The sequence below is a fragment of the Lissotriton vulgaris genome, chromosome 12 (genome assembly GCF_964263255.1).
Source record: "Lissotriton vulgaris chromosome 12, aLisVul1.2, whole genome shotgun sequence".
NCBI lineage: Eukaryota > Metazoa > Chordata > Amphibia > Caudata > Salamandridae > Lissotriton > Lissotriton vulgaris.
In genome coordinates, this window is record NC_141700.1 from 740,552,736 (window position 1) to 740,569,109 (window position 16,374).

At 36.7% G+C, this 16,374-nt stretch overlaps 11 non-coding genes across 11 annotated transcripts; 7 read left to right on the forward strand and 4 right to left on the reverse strand.

Annotated features, from left to right (window-relative positions):
* Nucleotides 1–154: 154 nt before the first annotated feature.
* Nucleotides 155–228, reverse strand: TRNAT-AGU (transfer RNA threonine (anticodon AGU)). Its single transcript has one exon. It is a non-coding gene; the product is annotated as a tRNA-Thr (tRNA).
* Nucleotides 229–660: 432 nt separating this feature from the next.
* TRNAT-CGU (transfer RNA threonine (anticodon CGU)) lies at nucleotides 661–733 on the reverse strand. The gene has a single exon. It is a non-coding gene; the product is annotated as a tRNA-Thr (tRNA).
* A 944-nt stretch (nucleotides 734–1,677) lies between these two features.
* TRNAT-CGU (transfer RNA threonine (anticodon CGU)) lies at nucleotides 1,678–1,750 on the reverse strand. The gene has a single exon. It is a non-coding gene; the product is annotated as a tRNA-Thr (tRNA).
* Nucleotides 1,751–2,186: 436 nt separating this feature from the next.
* On the reverse strand, nucleotides 2,187–2,260 carry TRNAT-AGU (transfer RNA threonine (anticodon AGU)). Its single transcript has one exon. It is a non-coding gene; the product is annotated as a tRNA-Thr (tRNA).
* A 597-nt stretch (nucleotides 2,261–2,857) lies between these two features.
* On the forward strand, nucleotides 2,858–2,930 carry TRNAM-CAU (transfer RNA methionine (anticodon CAU)). Its single transcript has one exon. It is a non-coding gene; the product is annotated as a tRNA-Met (tRNA).
* A 1,446-nt stretch (nucleotides 2,931–4,376) lies between these two features.
* Nucleotides 4,377–4,450, forward strand: TRNAT-AGU (transfer RNA threonine (anticodon AGU)). The gene has a single exon. It is a non-coding gene; the product is annotated as a tRNA-Thr (tRNA).
* A 942-nt stretch (nucleotides 4,451–5,392) lies between these two features.
* On the forward strand, nucleotides 5,393–5,466 carry TRNAT-AGU (transfer RNA threonine (anticodon AGU)). The gene has a single exon. It is a non-coding gene; the product is annotated as a tRNA-Thr (tRNA).
* A 435-nt stretch (nucleotides 5,467–5,901) lies between these two features.
* Nucleotides 5,902–5,974, forward strand: TRNAT-CGU (transfer RNA threonine (anticodon CGU)). The gene has a single exon. It is a non-coding gene; the product is annotated as a tRNA-Thr (tRNA).
* A 429-nt stretch (nucleotides 5,975–6,403) lies between these two features.
* Nucleotides 6,404–6,477, forward strand: TRNAT-AGU (transfer RNA threonine (anticodon AGU)). The gene has a single exon. It is a non-coding gene; the product is annotated as a tRNA-Thr (tRNA).
* A 435-nt stretch (nucleotides 6,478–6,912) lies between these two features.
* Nucleotides 6,913–6,985, forward strand: TRNAT-CGU (transfer RNA threonine (anticodon CGU)). The gene has a single exon. It is a non-coding gene; the product is annotated as a tRNA-Thr (tRNA).
* Nucleotides 6,986–7,419: 434 nt separating this feature from the next.
* TRNAT-AGU (transfer RNA threonine (anticodon AGU)) lies at nucleotides 7,420–7,493 on the forward strand. The gene has a single exon. It is a non-coding gene; the product is annotated as a tRNA-Thr (tRNA).
* Nucleotides 7,494–16,374: the final 8,881 nt, after the last annotated feature.

Sequence of the window (16,374 nt, forward strand, 5' to 3'; positions counted from 1 at the left end):
CAATAACAGTATTCATTCTATAATCTTGAAAATACTTGGGTTTTTATAAGGTTTAAGACGATCTGTTCAACAGTAAGACGAATCAGACTTATATTTTAATTGTATCGAATAAGACCTGATGAAAATGATTTGTTATATACAAATGAGAAAAGCAAGGCGCTGCTGAGAGTTGAACTCAGGATCTCCTGTTTACTAGACAGGCGCTTTAACCAGCTAAGCCACAGCACCCACTTGATGCTTAAATTTGAAACACTTTTCTTTATGGTGTTCAAGAGAATATTGCTTTTTCACTTTCATATTCTTTTCTAAGTTCACACACCTCTCTACTCAAACACTTTAGATGAATGAAGATGCTTCACTTATTCAAAAAACCTCTCTAATTTGAAGTTTACTCTATTCATAGAATTTTAAAATAGACCTTGCTGAAGAATGGATTAGTTGAATTCAACAATAGAGTGATCATTCACCTCTATCTTGTTCTTTGTCATTTTTTTTCCCTATTTACGTGAATGCATCCCTACAAAAATCTTCACAATACCAAGTATTTTATTTCTTTTTAAGATAACTTATTTTAAAGTTCATAGAACCAGTCGTTTATTCTTGAATTGTATTCAACACTTGTTTGATGAAAATTATTCCGAAAATATGGAGAAAACAGTTAGGTGCTGCTGAGATTTGAACTCAGGATTTCCTGTTTACGAGACAGGCGCTTTAACCACTAAGCCACAGCACCAACGTTAATTGTAAAAAATGCATACATAATGTATTGTTAATGATGAAAATGTGTTTCCTGCTATAAATTCTTCTGTATATGTGTTGTAATCTTAAACACAAAAAGATACTCAATCACTAAGCAAGTATTAATATGTTTTAATAAACAGGTACTCTTATAAAACCCAATTTCATTTCTTGAATACTTTCAATTTTTTTTCATGAAGGTATTAATGATGCTCAAATCTAGGTAGAAATTTCATCTACGTCTTTCTCATAGATATGTCTTTTTTTCATTTTGCAATAACAGTATTCATTCTATAATCTTAAAAATACTTGGGTTTTTATAAGGTTTAAGACAATCTGTTCAACAGTAAGACGAATCAGACTTTTATATTTTAATTGTATCGGAATAAGACCTAATGAAAATGATTTGTTATATAACAATGAGAAAAGCAAGGCGCTGCTGAGAGTTGAAGTCAGGATCTCCTGTTCACTAGACAGGCGCTTTAACCAGCTAAGCCACAGCACCCACTTAATGCTTAAATTTGAAATACTTTTCTTTATGGTGTTCAAGAGAATATTGCTTTTTCACTTTCATATTCCTTTCTAAGTTCACACACTTCTCTAATCAAACACTTTAGATGAATGAAGATGCTTCACTTATTCAAAAACACCTCTCTAATTTGAAGTTTATTCTATTCATAGAATTTTAAAATATACCTTGCTGAAGATTGGATTATTTGAATTCAACAATAGAGTGATAATTTACCTCTATCTTGTTCTTTGTCATTTTCTTTTCCCTATTTAAGTCAATGCATTCCTACCAAAATCTTCACAATACCAAGTATTTTATTTCTTTTTAAGATAACTCATTCTAAATTTCATAGAACCAGACGTTTATTCTTGAATTGTATTCAACACTTGTTTGATGAAAATTATTACGAAAGCATGGAGAAAACTGCTAGGTGCTGCTGAGATTTGAACTCAGGATTCCCTGTTTACGAGACAGGCGCTTTAACCACTAAGCCACAGCACCAACGGTAATAGTAAAAAATGCATAAATAATTTATTGTTAATGATGAAAATGTGTTTCCTGCTATAAATTCTTTTGTATATGTGTTGTAATCTTAAACATGAAAAGATACTCAATCACTAAGCAAGTATTAATATGTTTTAATAAACAGGTACTCTTATAAAACCCAATTTCATTTCTTGAATACTTTACAAATTTTTTTCATGAAGGTATTAATATTGCTAAAATCTAGGTAGAAATTTCATCTACGTCTTTCTCATAGATATGTCTTTTTTCATTTTGCAATAACAGTATTCATTCTATAATCTTGAAAATACTTGGGTTTTTATAAGGTTTAAGACGATCTGTTCAACAGTAAGACAAATCAGACTTTTATATTTTAATTGTATCGGAATAAGACCTAATGAAAATTATTTGTTATATACAAATTAGAAAAGCAAGGCGCTGCTGAGAGTTGAACTCAGGATCTCCTGTTTACTAGACAGGCGCTTTAACCAGCTAAGCCACAGCACCCACTTGATGCTTAAATTTGAAACACTTTGTTTAATGGTGTTCAAGAGAATATTGCTTTTTCACTTTCATATTCTTTTCTAAGTTCACACACCTCTCTACTCAAACCCTTTAGATGAATGAAGATGCTTCACTTATTAAAAAAAACCTCTCTAATTTGAATTTTACCCTATTCATAGAATTTTAAAATATACCTTGCTGAAGAATGGATTAGTTGAATTCAACAATAGAGTGATCATTCACCTCTATCTTGTAATATATAAATTATAAACCTTAAAAAACCCAAGTATTTTCAAGATTATAGAATTAATACAGGTATTGCAAAATGAAAAAAAGACATATCTATGAGAAAGACGTAGATGAAATTTCTACCTAGATTTGAGCATCATTAATACCTTCATGAAAAAAAAATGAAATTATTCAAGAAATGAAATTGGGTTTTATAAGAGTACCTTTTTATTAAAACATATTAATACTTGCTTAGTGATTGAGTATCTTTTTGTGTTTAAGATTACAACACATATACAGAAGAATTTATAGCAGGAAACACATTTTCATCATTAACAATAAATTAATTATGCATTTTTTACTATTAACGTTGGTGCTGTGGCTTAGTGGTTAAAGCGCCTGTCTCATAAACAGGAAATCCTGAGTTCAAATCTCAGCAGCACCTAACTGTTTTCTCCATATTTTCGGAATAATTTTCATCAAACAAGTGTTGAATACAATTCAAGAATAAACGTCTGGTTCTATGAACTTTAAAATAAGTTATCTTAAAAAGAAATAAAATACTTGGTATTGTGAAGATTTTTGTAGGGATACATTGACGTAAATCGGGGAAAAAATGACAAAGAACAAGATAGAGGTGAATGATCACTCTATTGTTGAATTCAACTAATCCATTCTTCAGCAAGGTATATTTTAAAATTCTATGAATAGGGTAAACTTCAAATTAGAGAGGTTTTTTGAATAAGTGAAGCATCTTCATTCATCTAAAGTGTTTGAGTAGAGAGGTGTGTGAACTTAGAAAAGAATATGAAAGTGAAAAAGAAATATTCTCTTGAACACCATAAAGAAAAGTGTTTCAAAATTAAGCATCAAGTGGGTGCTGTGGCTTAGCTTGTTAAAGCACCTGTCTAGTAAACAGGAGATCCTGAGTTCAACTCTCAGCGGCGCCTTGATTTCATAGTTGTTATATAACAAATCATTTTCATTAGGTCCTATTCCGATACAATTAAAATATAAAAGTCTGATTCATCTTACTGTTGAACAGATCATCTTAAACCTTATAAAAACCCAAGTATTTTCAAGATTATAGAATGAATACACTTATTGCAAAATGAAAAAAAGACATATCTATGAGAAAGACGTAGATGAAATTTCTACCTAGATTTGAGCATGATTAATACCTTCATGAAAAAAAATTGTAAGTATTCAAGAAATGAAATTGGGTTTTATAAGAGTACCTGTTTATTAAAACATATTAATACTTGCTTAGTGATTGAGAACTTTTCGTGTTTAATATTACAACACATATACAAAAGAATTTATAGCAGGAAACACATTTTCATCATTAACAATAAATTATTTATGCATTTTTTTAATTAACGTTGGTGCTGTGGCTTAGTGGTTAAAGTGCCTGTCTCGTAAACAGGAAATCCAGAGTTCAAATCTCATCAGCACCTAACTGTTTTCTCCATGCTTTCGGAATAATTTTCATCAAACAAGTGTTGAATACAATTCAAGAATAAACGTCTGGTTCTATGAAATTTAGAATAAGTTATCTTAAAAAGAAATAAAATACTTGGTATTGTGAACATTTTTGTAGGGATGCATTGACGTAAATTGGGAAAGGAAAATGACAAAGAACAAGATAGAGGTGAATGATCACTCTATTGTTGAATTCAACTAATCCAATCTTCAGCAAGGTATATTTTAAAATTCTATGAATAGGATAAACTTCAAATTAGAGAGGTGTTTTTGAATAAGTGAAGCATCTTCATTCATCTAAAGTGTTTGAGTAGAGAAATGTGTGAACTTAGAAAGGAATATGAAAGTGAAAAAGCAATATTCTCTTGAACACCAGAAAGAAAAGTGTTTCAAATTTAAGCATCAAGTGGGTGCTGTGGCTTAGCTGGTTAAAGCGCCTGTCTAGTAAACAGGAGATCCTGAGTTCAACTCTCAGCAGCGCCTTGCTTTTCTCATTGTTATGTAACAAATCATTTTCATTAGGTCTTATTCCGATACAATTAAAATATGAAAGTCTGATTCGTCTTACTGTTGAACAGATCATCTTAAACCTTATAAAAACCCAAGTATTTTCAAGATTATAGAATGAATACACTTATTGCAAAATGAAAAAAAGACATATCTATGAGAAAGACGTAGATGAAATTTCTACCTAGATTTGAGCATGATTAATACCTTCATGAAAAAAAAATTGTAAGTATTCAAGAAATGAAATTGGGTTTTATAAGAGTACCTGTTTATTAAAACATATTAATACTTGCTTAGTGATTGAGAACTTTTCGTGTTTAATATTACAACACATATACAAAAGAATTTATAGCAGGAAACACATTTTCATCATTAACAATAAATTATTTATGCATTTTTTTATTTAACGTTGGTGCTGTGGCTTAGTGGTTAAAGTGCCTGTCTCGTAAACAGGAAATCCTGAGTTCAAATCTCATCAGCACCTAACTGTTTTCTCCATGCTTTCGGAATAATTTTCATCAAACAAGTGTTGAATACAATTCAAGAATAAACGTCTGGTTCTATGAAATTTAGAATAAGTTATCTTAAAAAGAAATAAAATACTTGGTATTGTGAACATTTTTGTAGGGATGCATTGACGTAAATTGGGAAAGGAAAATGACAAAGAACAAGATAGAGGTGAATGATCACTCTATTGTTGAATTCAACTAATCCAATCTTCAGCAAGGTATATTTTAAAATTCTATGAATAGGATAAACTTCAAATTAGAGAGGTGTTTTTGAATAAGTGAAGCATCTTCATTCATCTAAAGTGTTTGAGTAGAGAAATGTGTGAACTTAGAAAGGAATATGAAAGTGAAAAAGCAATATTCTCTTGAACACCAGAAAGAAAAGTGTTTCAAATTTAAGCATCAAGTGGGTGCTGTGGCTTAGCTGGTTAAAGCGCCTGTCTAGTAAACAGGAGATCCTGAGTTCAACTCTCAGCAGCGCCTTGCTTTTCTCATTGTTATGTAACAAATCATTTTCATTAGGTCTTATTCCGATACAATTAAAATATGAAAGTCTGATTCGTCTTACTGTTGAACAGATCGTCTTAAACCTTAAAAAAAACAAGTATTTTCAAGATTATAGAATGAATACAGTTATTGCAAAATGAAAAAAAGACATATCTATGAGAAAGACGTAGATGAAATTTCTACCTAGATTTGAGCATCATTAATACCTTCATGAAAAAAAAATGAAATTATTCAAGAAATGAAATTGGGTTTTATAAGAGTACCTGTTTATTAAAACATATTAATACATGCTTAGTTATTGAGTATCTTTTCGTGTTTAAGATTACAACACATATACAGAAGAATTTATAGCAGGAAACACATTTTCATCATTAACAATAAATTAATTATGCATTTTTTACTATTAACGTTGGTGCTGTGGCTTAGTGGTTAAAGCGCCTGTCTCGTAAACAGGAAATCCTGAGTTCAAATCTCAGCAGCACCTAACTGTTTTCTCCATATTTTCGGAATAATTTTCATCAAACAAGTGTTGAATACAATTCAAGAATAAACGTCTGGTTCTATGAACTTTAAAATAAGTTATCTTAAAAAGAAATAAAATACTTGGTATTGTGAAGATTTTGTAGGGATACATTGACGTAAATAGGGGAAAAAATGACAAAGAACAAGATAGAGGTGAATGATCACTCTATTGTTGAATTCAACTAATCCATTCTTCAGCAAGGTATATTTTAAAATTCTATGAATAGGGTAAACTTCAAATTAGAGAGGTTGTTTGAATAAGTGAAGCATCTTCATTCATCTAAAGTGTTTGAGTAGAGAGGTGTGTGAACTTAGAAAAGAATATGAAAGTGAAAAAGAAATATTCTCTTGAACACCATAACGAAAAGTGTTTCAAAATAAGCATCAAGTGGGTGCTGTGGCTTAGCTGGTTAAAGCGCCTGTCTAGTAAACAGGAGATCCTGAGTTCAACTCTCAGCAGCGCCTTGCTTTTCATAGTTGTTATATAACAAATCATTTTCGTTAGGTCCTATTCCGATACAATTAAAATATAAAAGTCTGATTCATCTTACTGTTGAACAGATCATCTTAAACCTTATAAAAACCCAAGTATTTTCAAGATTATAGAATGAATACAGTTATTGCAAAATGAAAAACAGACATATCTATGAGAAAGACGTAGATGAAATTTCTACCTAGGTTTGAGCATCATTAATACCTTCATGAAATTTTTTTTAAGTATTCAAGAAATGAAATTGGGTTTTATAAGAGTACCTGTTTATTAAAACATATTAATACTTGCTTAGTGATTGAGAACTTTTCGTGTTTAATATTACAACACATATACAAAAGAATTAATAGAAGTAAACACATTTTCATCATTAACAATAAATTATTTATGCATTTTATATAATTAACGTTGGTGCTGTGGCTTAGTGGTTAAAGTGCCTGTCTCGTAAACAGGAAATCCTGAGTTCAAATCTCAGCAGCACCTAACTGTTTTCTCCATGCTTTCGGAATAATTTTCATCAAACAAGTGTTGAATACAATTCAATAATAAACGTCTGGTTCTATGAAATTTAGAATAAGTTATCTTAAAAAGAAATAAAATACTTGGTATTGTGAAGATTTTGGTAGGAATGCATTGACTTAAATAGGGAAAAGAAAATGACAAAGAACAAGATAGAGGTTAATGATCACTCTATTGTTGAATTCAACTAATCCAATCTTCAGCAAGGTATATTTTAAAATTCTATGAATAGGATAAACTTCAAATTAGAGAGGTGTTTTTGAATAAGTGAAGCATCTTCATTCATCTAAAGTGTTTGAGTAGAGAAGTGTGTGAACTTAGAAAGGAATATGAAAGTGAAAAAGCAATATTCTCTTGAACACCATAAAGAAAAGTGTTTCAAATTTAAGCATCAAGTGGGTGCTGTGGCTTAGCTGGTTAAAGCGCCTGTCTAGTAAACAGGAGATCCTGAGTTCAACTCTCAGCAGCGCCTTGCTTTTCTCATTGTTATATAACAAATCATTTTCATTAGGTCTTATTCCGATACAATTAAAATGTAAAAGTCTGATTCGTCTTACTGTTGAACAGATCGTCTTAAACCTTATAAAAACCCAAGGATTTTCAAGATTATAGAATGAATACAGTTATTGCAAAATGAAAAAAAGACATATCTATGAGAAAGACGTAGATGAAATTTCTACCTAGATTTGAGCATCATTAATACCTTCATGAAAAAAAATTGAAATTATTCAAGAAATGAAATTGGGTTTTATAAGAGTACCTGTTTATTAAAACATATTAATACTTGCTTAGTGATTGAGTATCTTTTCGTGTTTAAGATTACAACACATATACAGAAGAATTTATAGCAGGAAACACATTTTCATCATTAACAATAAATTATTTATGCATTTTTTACTATTAACGTTGGTGCTGTGGCTTAGGTGTTAAAGCGCCTGTCTCGTAAACAGGAAATCCTGAGTTCAAATCTCAGCAGCACCTAACTGTTTTCTCCATATTTTCGGAATAATTTTCATCAAACAAGTGTTGAATACAATTCAAGAATAAACGTCTGGTTCTATGAACTTTAAAATAAGTTATCTTAAAAAGAAATAAAATACTTGGTATTGTGAAGATTTTTGTAGGGATGCATTGACGTAAATAGGGGAAAAATGACAAAGAACAAGATAGAGGTGAATGATCACTCTATTGTTGAATTCAACTAATCCATTCTTCAGCAAGGTATATTTTAAAATTCTATGAATAGGGTAAACTTGAAATTAGAGAGGTTTTTTGAATAAGTGAAGCATCTTCATTCATCTAAAGTGTTTGAGTAGAGAGATGTGTGAACTTAGAAAAGAATATGAAAGTGAAAACACAATATTCTCTTGAACACCATAAAGAAAAGTGTTTCAAAATTAAGCATCAAGTGGGTGCTGTGGCTTAGCTGGTTAAAGAGCCTGTCTAGTAAACAGGAGATCCTGAGTTCAACTCTCAGCAGCGTCTTGCTTTTCTCATTGTTATATAACAAATCATTTTCATTAGGTCTTATTCCGATACAATTAAAATATAAAAGTCTGATTCTTCTTACTGTTGAACAGATCGTCTTAAACCTTAAAAAACCCAAGTATTTTCAAGATTATAGAATTAATACAGTTATTGCAAAATGAAAAAAGACATATCTATGAGAAAGACGTAGATGAAATTTCCACCTAGATTTGAGCATCATTAATACCTTCATGAAAAAAAAATGAAAGTATTCAAGAAATGAAATTGGGTTTTATAAGAGTACCTGTTTATTAAAACATATTAATACTTGCTTAGTGATTGAGAACTTTTCGTGTTTAATATTACAACACATATACAAAAGAATTTATAGCAGGAAACACATTTTCATCATTAACAATAAATTATTTATGCATTTTTTTAATTAACGTTGGTGCTGTGGCTTAGTGGTTAAAGTGCCTGTCTCGTAAACAGGAAATCTTGAGTTCAAATCTCATCAGCACCTAACTGTTTTCTCCATGCTTTCGGAATAATTTTCATCAAACAAGTGTTGAATACAATTCAAGAATAAACGTCTGGTTCTATGAAATTTAGAATAAGTTATCTTAAAAAGAAATAAAATACTTGGTATTGTGAAGATTTTGGTAGGAATGCATTGACTTAAATAGGGAAAAGAAAATGACAAAGAACAAGATAGAGGTGAATGATCACTCTATTGGTGAATTCAACTAATCCGATCTTCAGCAAGGTATATTGTAAAATTCTATAAATAGGGTAAACTTCAAATTAGAGAGGTGTTTTTGAATAAGTGAAGCATCTTCATTCATCTAAAGTGTTTGAGTAGAGAAGTGTGTGAACTTAGAAAGGAATATGAAAGTGAAAAAGCTTACAATCCGAACTCGACCGCTATGAGTGAGTCTCTGGCTTTAAAATAAACTCTGGGAAGTCCTTTATACTTAATCTTACTTTTGCGCCGGAGGCGGTTGCTAATCTCAGAACTATCACACCACTGGCATGGGCCTCTTCGGCCATTCAATACTTGGGTGTCTCCCTGACGCCAACCATTCGAGGGTTGTACGGAGCCAACTTCCCTCCCCTCCTCACACTCTTCCTCTCATGGCTGGGTTGCATTCACGCATTAAAGATGACCCTTTTGCCCAAACTTCTTTATTTATTTCAAGCCCTGCCTATTGAACTAGACCTTGATTTCTTTCGGAAAATCAAAGCCATGATCTTGCGCTTTATCTGGCAGGGGGATGAGCACGCTTCTCCTACTCTCTGCTCCGCCGCCCTCGCATGGAGGGGAGAGTGGGCCTGCCGGACATTCAACTCTATTACAAGGCTGCTCAGTTGCGGGTCCTAGTCGAATGGTCCCAGAAAGATTCTGAGAAACAGTGGCTGCATATGGACCACAGCGTGACAGGTCGGACCATATGGGAGCCCCGTAGAGATAGACCCCCAAATACTTACATCAGCACACCTACACACACCACTCTCAAGGTCTGGGACACAGTCTTGGGTGATGACAGATGGTCCTCCTTCCCATATCCCTTTACCCCGATTCACCACACTTCCCTTTTTCCTCCGGCTCTTCACAAGGGTCCCTTTGATGCATGGAAGAGGGGGGGTTGCTTAACCTTGATTCATTTATTCCGAGACGGTGAGCCTCTCACCTTTGATGAGTGCAAAGGGGAGTTTGACTTAGAGAATATTGAACGTTACCACCACGCACAGCTGATGCACTGGGCCCTCAATCCCCAAGTTAGGGACGCCGCTACCCGACCTCCCACAAAATTCGAAACCTTTCTCTCCAAGACGTCCTCTATGAAGAGTGTGATCTCCTTTATCTATACCTTCTTGCTTAAGACCTCCCTCTTTCTACGGCCCAGGTACATGAGTATGTGGGAGGACCTGATCCAGCGACCCATTTCTGATGAGGAATGGACTCATCTTTGGTCTGACATTACCCGATTCAATCACTCCATAGATCTTAGAGAGGTACATCTTAAGACCATGATGGATTGATACCTTCACCCCTTCAAGCTCCTGGTGAATATTCCCCACCACCTCGGATAGATGATGGAGGGGTTGCGGGCTCTTGGGTGACTTTCGCCATATATGGTGGGATTTCCCGTCTATCTGGCCTTTCTGGGATGAAATCCTGGCCTGCATAAAGGAAATGTTGGGCTACCCCCTGCCTACTACTGTGGCGGGGGTTCTCTTGGGGCTACATGACCCCTTCCCTAGAACATCAGACCCGTGCTGACAAGATGATTATGTGGCTATGTATCGGTGCGGCGAAGGTCACTCATGTGGCTGCCTGGTAGAAGGAGGCTTTGGCTATCTCCCTGTGGCACGCCCGCCTTTGGAGGTTATTGAGCCTTGAACGTATGGCCGACATCTTTAGGGACAACTACAAGAACTTTGAATTCAAATGGGGACCACTGGTCGCTTTCCTCTCTCGAGGCCTTCCTTCCGCTTTTTGTCCCTCTACCATCAGGGCTCTGCATCTCTTTGAATACTGATCACTGTACTAGTGTCTGGTGCTCTTATACTTTTTGTTTAGGAATACTGCCGCCACCACGGGTGGGTGGGGGGTGGGTTAGGGCAGTGGGGAAGTTCTTTGCTCTTTTAGTAGTCATTTGACTGCTTGCCCCACGTTGGGACAGGCTATGTTGAGCTAAAGTTGTCTCTCTCGACATCTTGCAGCACTCCAGAAGCGTATCTTAGACAGTGTATTATTGCTGATAAATGTCAAGTTGTCAAGTTGTATGAGGCTTGGTCAACTACCTAACAAGATACCTGCTCTTTTGTGTACCTCATATTTATTGAGACAGTGGGAAACGCTCCGCTAATCTAGCAGCTGTAACTCTCGTTTAGCTAATGGAATTTGAGGAGGAGCTCAACCCCTCTGTTTTCGATACCTCTTTTGTACACCAAGCTTTTATCGTGTCTTGTTCACCCCCTGCGTGGGACCATATGCTGTTGCCTTGAGTGCCTATGGACTGTATGCTCATAAAAGATTCTAATAAACATATCTTTGAAAAAAAAGCACCTTTATACCTGCATTCGCAGCTAGGTTATCAGCTACGGTCTGATACTGCGTCTTCCCTCCTTCCATCTGTAGATCGGGCTGGGATATATTTCCCTAATCTGTTTGCTCTACACCCCTTTTATTTCATGCACCCCCTTTTCTAGGTGAAAATAGCTAATAGCCTCCGTAACCATTGCTGAAAAGTACGGGCCACAGAAATCCTGCAATGCCGTCGATATACAAATTCTGACCACTGCCATAGCCAGGAATTGAAAATATAGGTATTCCTCAGGTGTTTCATTATTACTCACCCCTAGAAGCGTTAGTTAAATGTATCTTTATTTTCAGCGATTGGTTTAGAAACATTTCTATTTCCTATCAGTGTTTCTAGAATGGGACATGTTGTGAACATATGTCCTTGGTTGGCTACAGTGCTGTTACAGCAGGGGCAGATGATCCCAACCAGCCCCCCATCCCCTTATTGAGCTATTTTTTCCAGGGTGTAGCATAATGCAAACAGCATTTTGTAGTGCTGTGCTTGTAGTCTAGCCGAGAACAAAAAAATGTCCTTTCAAGTTCCAGGGAGTCTAATAAGCTACCATGAACTATACCTAGTTTTTGTTCCCATTTTGCCCCTTGTTTCTCAAGGTCGTCTTGGCTGAACAGGGACAATTTCGAATAAATATGCCTAATGGCACAACCTGTGTTGTCCCTAACCACCTCCATAATGCTGTTTTGACTGAAGCCCTTTAACCGCCCTTTTTTCTTAGTTAGAAAGCTTCAAATTTGCAAGTATTTAAAAAATCACTCCTATTAATTCCAAATTTGATTAGAATATCACTAAATGTCTGAAACCCATTTGAATCCATAAGATCCCCAACTTATTAAAATACATGCGTCCTCCCATCTTGCCATAATGTTATTCTGGAAAATTTCTGGGAGCATCGGGTTTCAAAAACATTGAGTGTAAAAGTTCATTCTGCCAGCTGCATGTTTCTTTTAAATGCTACCCATATCTAAAAAAAAGCTGTTAATAAAGTTTTAAATGTACCCTTTTTTAATAGCTGGGCTAGCTTTATTTCAAGAAGCAGCCCTGGGCCTCATCTCCGAGTAGTAGTTCGTAAACATCTGGTGACCCAGTTTGACCCCACCGATCTTCTACCTTCCCTCCCATCTACCCCTGCATGTATTGTAAAGCTACAGCCCAATAATAAAGTCCAAGATATGGCTCCCCCTGTTCCTCCTCTCTCTCTTGCAAGTGTCAGAAATGTTAATGCTCTCCGACTCTTCCTGTGTGCCCAGATAAATCTATTAAACATATTCTCCAACCCCTTGCACCAATGATTTTCAAATTCCAGTGGTATGGCCCTCAAGAGATATAAAATCTTGGAAAAAAATCATCTTAATTATATTGCACCTGCCGACAATAGAAAGATGAAGATTGTGCAACCCGTCGAAGTCCTTTATTCCTTTCCAAGTAATTGGAGCTATATTTATGTTTATCATTTGCTCAAGCTCTAAGGTTTTATTTATCCCTAAATAAGTGGCTACCTGGGTCATCTGTTGATCCTCCATATCATTTGAGTTGTTTATAACTATCTGTGTTTTTTGCTTATTGAGCAAAGAACCTGAGATCTTCCCAAATGTTAGAGCTTCTTCCCCTATTGCCACAATTGCTATTTGGGGAACAGGTGTGATGACTGCCAAATAATCTGCATATGCGAGGATTTTTGTTTCTTGTTCCTGAAATCTCATAGGTTTAATTCTTCTGTTTGCGTCAATATAATGAATCAAGGGGTCGATATATAATGCAAAGAGAAGTGGGAAACACAAGCACCCCTGCCTAGTCCCCCTTATAATCCATATCAGGTCTGTGTGTCCTCCATTCACTCTTAATCGGGCCACAGTGGTCCTAAATAAGCTGCAAATTGCCTTAATAAAGCCCTTTCCTATCCCAAACCATTTGAGGATGCCCCTCAGATAATCCTAGGAGACTCTACCAAACGCCTCCTTGGCATCAAGTAGAATCAATGCCATAGTGTCTCCTGTGACAGCTGCTGCATCCAACAGCGTTGTCAGCCTTCGAATCTGTTCTGTTGTGTCGAGTATGGATCACCTTACCAATTATTAAACTTAGTTGTGAAGCTAGTGCCTTTGAGAATATGTTCACATTGTTGTTCATCAGGTTAATGGGTCTGTAAGAACCTGATTCCCGAGGGGGCTTACCTTTTTATAAAAAGACTACAATTACGGCCTGGGCCCATGACTCTGGAACAGAATTCCCTATCTGAGCCTGTCTAAATGTTTTAATAAGATTGGGCCCAGTGAAAAAGGTTTTATAGAACTCGAGGGGGATCTTGTCAGGTCCCACTGCCTTGCCTGAAGGGAGGCCATTCAATGCACCATATAATTCTTCCTCTGAGAAGCTGCTCTCCAAAGATCTGCATCGTCAGGGGTGAATGTTCTAATTGAACATCTTCAAAATAATAATCGTGATTGAGTTCTATTCTACATTCTGTTCCACCTGGTATAGTTTCCTACAATATGTATGGAATTCCTCCCGTATGCTTGAAGAGTCTATCACCAGATTTCCCCCTTCATCGTGGATCTTATGGATCTCCCCCATCACACTTTTTTTCCTTGAGTGTACTGCCAGCAAACGTCCTACGCATTGAATGAACTCATAGCACCTGTGTCGCCATGCCAGAAATGTACAGTACATTAGACAGAATTGTGAAATGGCCTGACTCTCTCACTCTAACTGTGGCATAATGAGATGCAGATTACAATGCTAGGTACTGTACAACTCTGTAATCACCATGTCATCACAAGCATTCTAATTTTGTGATGATCATTCATACACTATACGTTGTGTACACATCCAACTATCACCTACAATAATTTTGTCTCCGTAAGGACTGTAAAACATCATTGAGACATATACTGGACAGACGGACACCATCCACATGATGTCCCCAAAACAAAAGCAGGATGGAATGACTGACATCTCATTGTATAGGCCTTGGATAATACCGACCACGGACAACTTGACTAACAAGAATATCTGCAGAAAGTAGAGTCCGGAGAGGTAACAGTGTTGGGACAGTATCAGACTAATGCCTACCTTACAATCACCATGGGCACAGGAACTGTATCATATGGGTCCATAGCCTTTAAGGATATTGGCATACAGTGGCATGCCAACTGTGGCAAGTGTGTCATTGCCACTAGTCTACCTGATCAATAGAAGACACAGACATGGGTCTACCACTATCAAGTCACATAAAACAAATCTACCATTACTTTGAGTACATTGTTGTGTTCAAAGTCACTACAATGTAGTCAAAGTCCATATGCATACAGGTGTTTTGATGAGACAGTTGTCTTTCTGCACATATCAAACATATGCAGCATTCTTCTCCTAAACTGTTGCAGGTTGCAACACTTCCACAATGTTAACTTCTGAAAGCATTAACTATGTGCAAGTGTGATTTAAAAACAAAAGGTTTGTGACTTCATGTCACACTCATGGCCAAAACTAACGTTGACATTGACACCCAGCCAAAGTAGACACCAAATTCTTGACTACATAGTGACCAAGTACTCATACTCCATGAACCATATACAAACCATGCCATACTAACATCATTGTATACTTACAATACTAATTACACAGTTCAGCTCAGTTAATTACTAATTACACATGATATACAGTTAAGTAAAATAACTATTTTTGGGATACTGAAATCTGTATATGACAATGTGAACATGCTTTATTCAAACATACCTTTCATAAATAGCAAAAAGCCAATGGCCAGTCCAAAGGTCTCTGACATATTGGTGACAAGAGTCCTGCCCATCTACTCTAGCCTGCAAATATTCTGCAAAGGGATACCTCCCCTGTGAGGGGCATCTATGGGGCAGGCCATGCACCAAAGGGACAAGACTAGGGGGGCGGAGCTGCCTGGCCAAAAATGGCTGCTTGTTAAGTGAGCTCCGTTCATCTCCACCCTTATCCGGCAGTTACTAGCTGTTAATATCCTGATATCTCACCTTGGATGCTATGTACGCTGTGCCCTCGTGGCGGTGACTCGGAGGCTGCAGGAACGGATTCGACAGGCCCGGCCAATCCGGAGATCTCTCCTTGGACGTGGCTGGCCTCTACGCCGCGAGTTGCTGCTGCTGGAGAGAGAGGAGATTCCTACTCTGCGACGGGTGCATGAGCTCACCTGGCCCTTATATTTGCTGCGGAGCGGAGACGGCGGGACCCTCTGCCTGTTGGCGATCCTGCTATGGGGTGAGTTACAGCGAAACCCCTGACTGCTGCTGAGCTCTGGCACTGCGGAGCCTGCGGCCTAGAGGCGGTGACTTTGCTGCGCAGTCTAACTGCTGCTGGCCGGGTGAGCGGGCCTGCTTGTGGAGAGCGTCCGGAGAAGCACCTGAGGCGCTGAACTTGTGTACGACGCTACCAATTCATATCTTGCTTCCTTTGCTGTGCTGCACTGTCTCTTGGTGTAGTTGTATGTACATGGTCAGAACTTGCCTTATTTAGTGCCAATAAAGTGGAGTCCCACAATTTTTGTGAGGACAGGCTGGAACTATGCCAGTTCTTGAAGCAAACTTGGGGGCCACCTGGGGTGACCCAGTATAGACTCCCCCCTGTGAAGCCCCCGTCTAGCGCCTGTGGGTTCTCCCGAATGGGGCAGCTGAGGCAACAGCTGCTGCTATTCTGGAGCTTTGCATATAACCTGCTTGTCGCTCCCATGGCCAAACCAGATAAGACTCAACCCAAGCTGAACTTTGAGCAATGGAAAAACGCCCATAGAGATAAAGC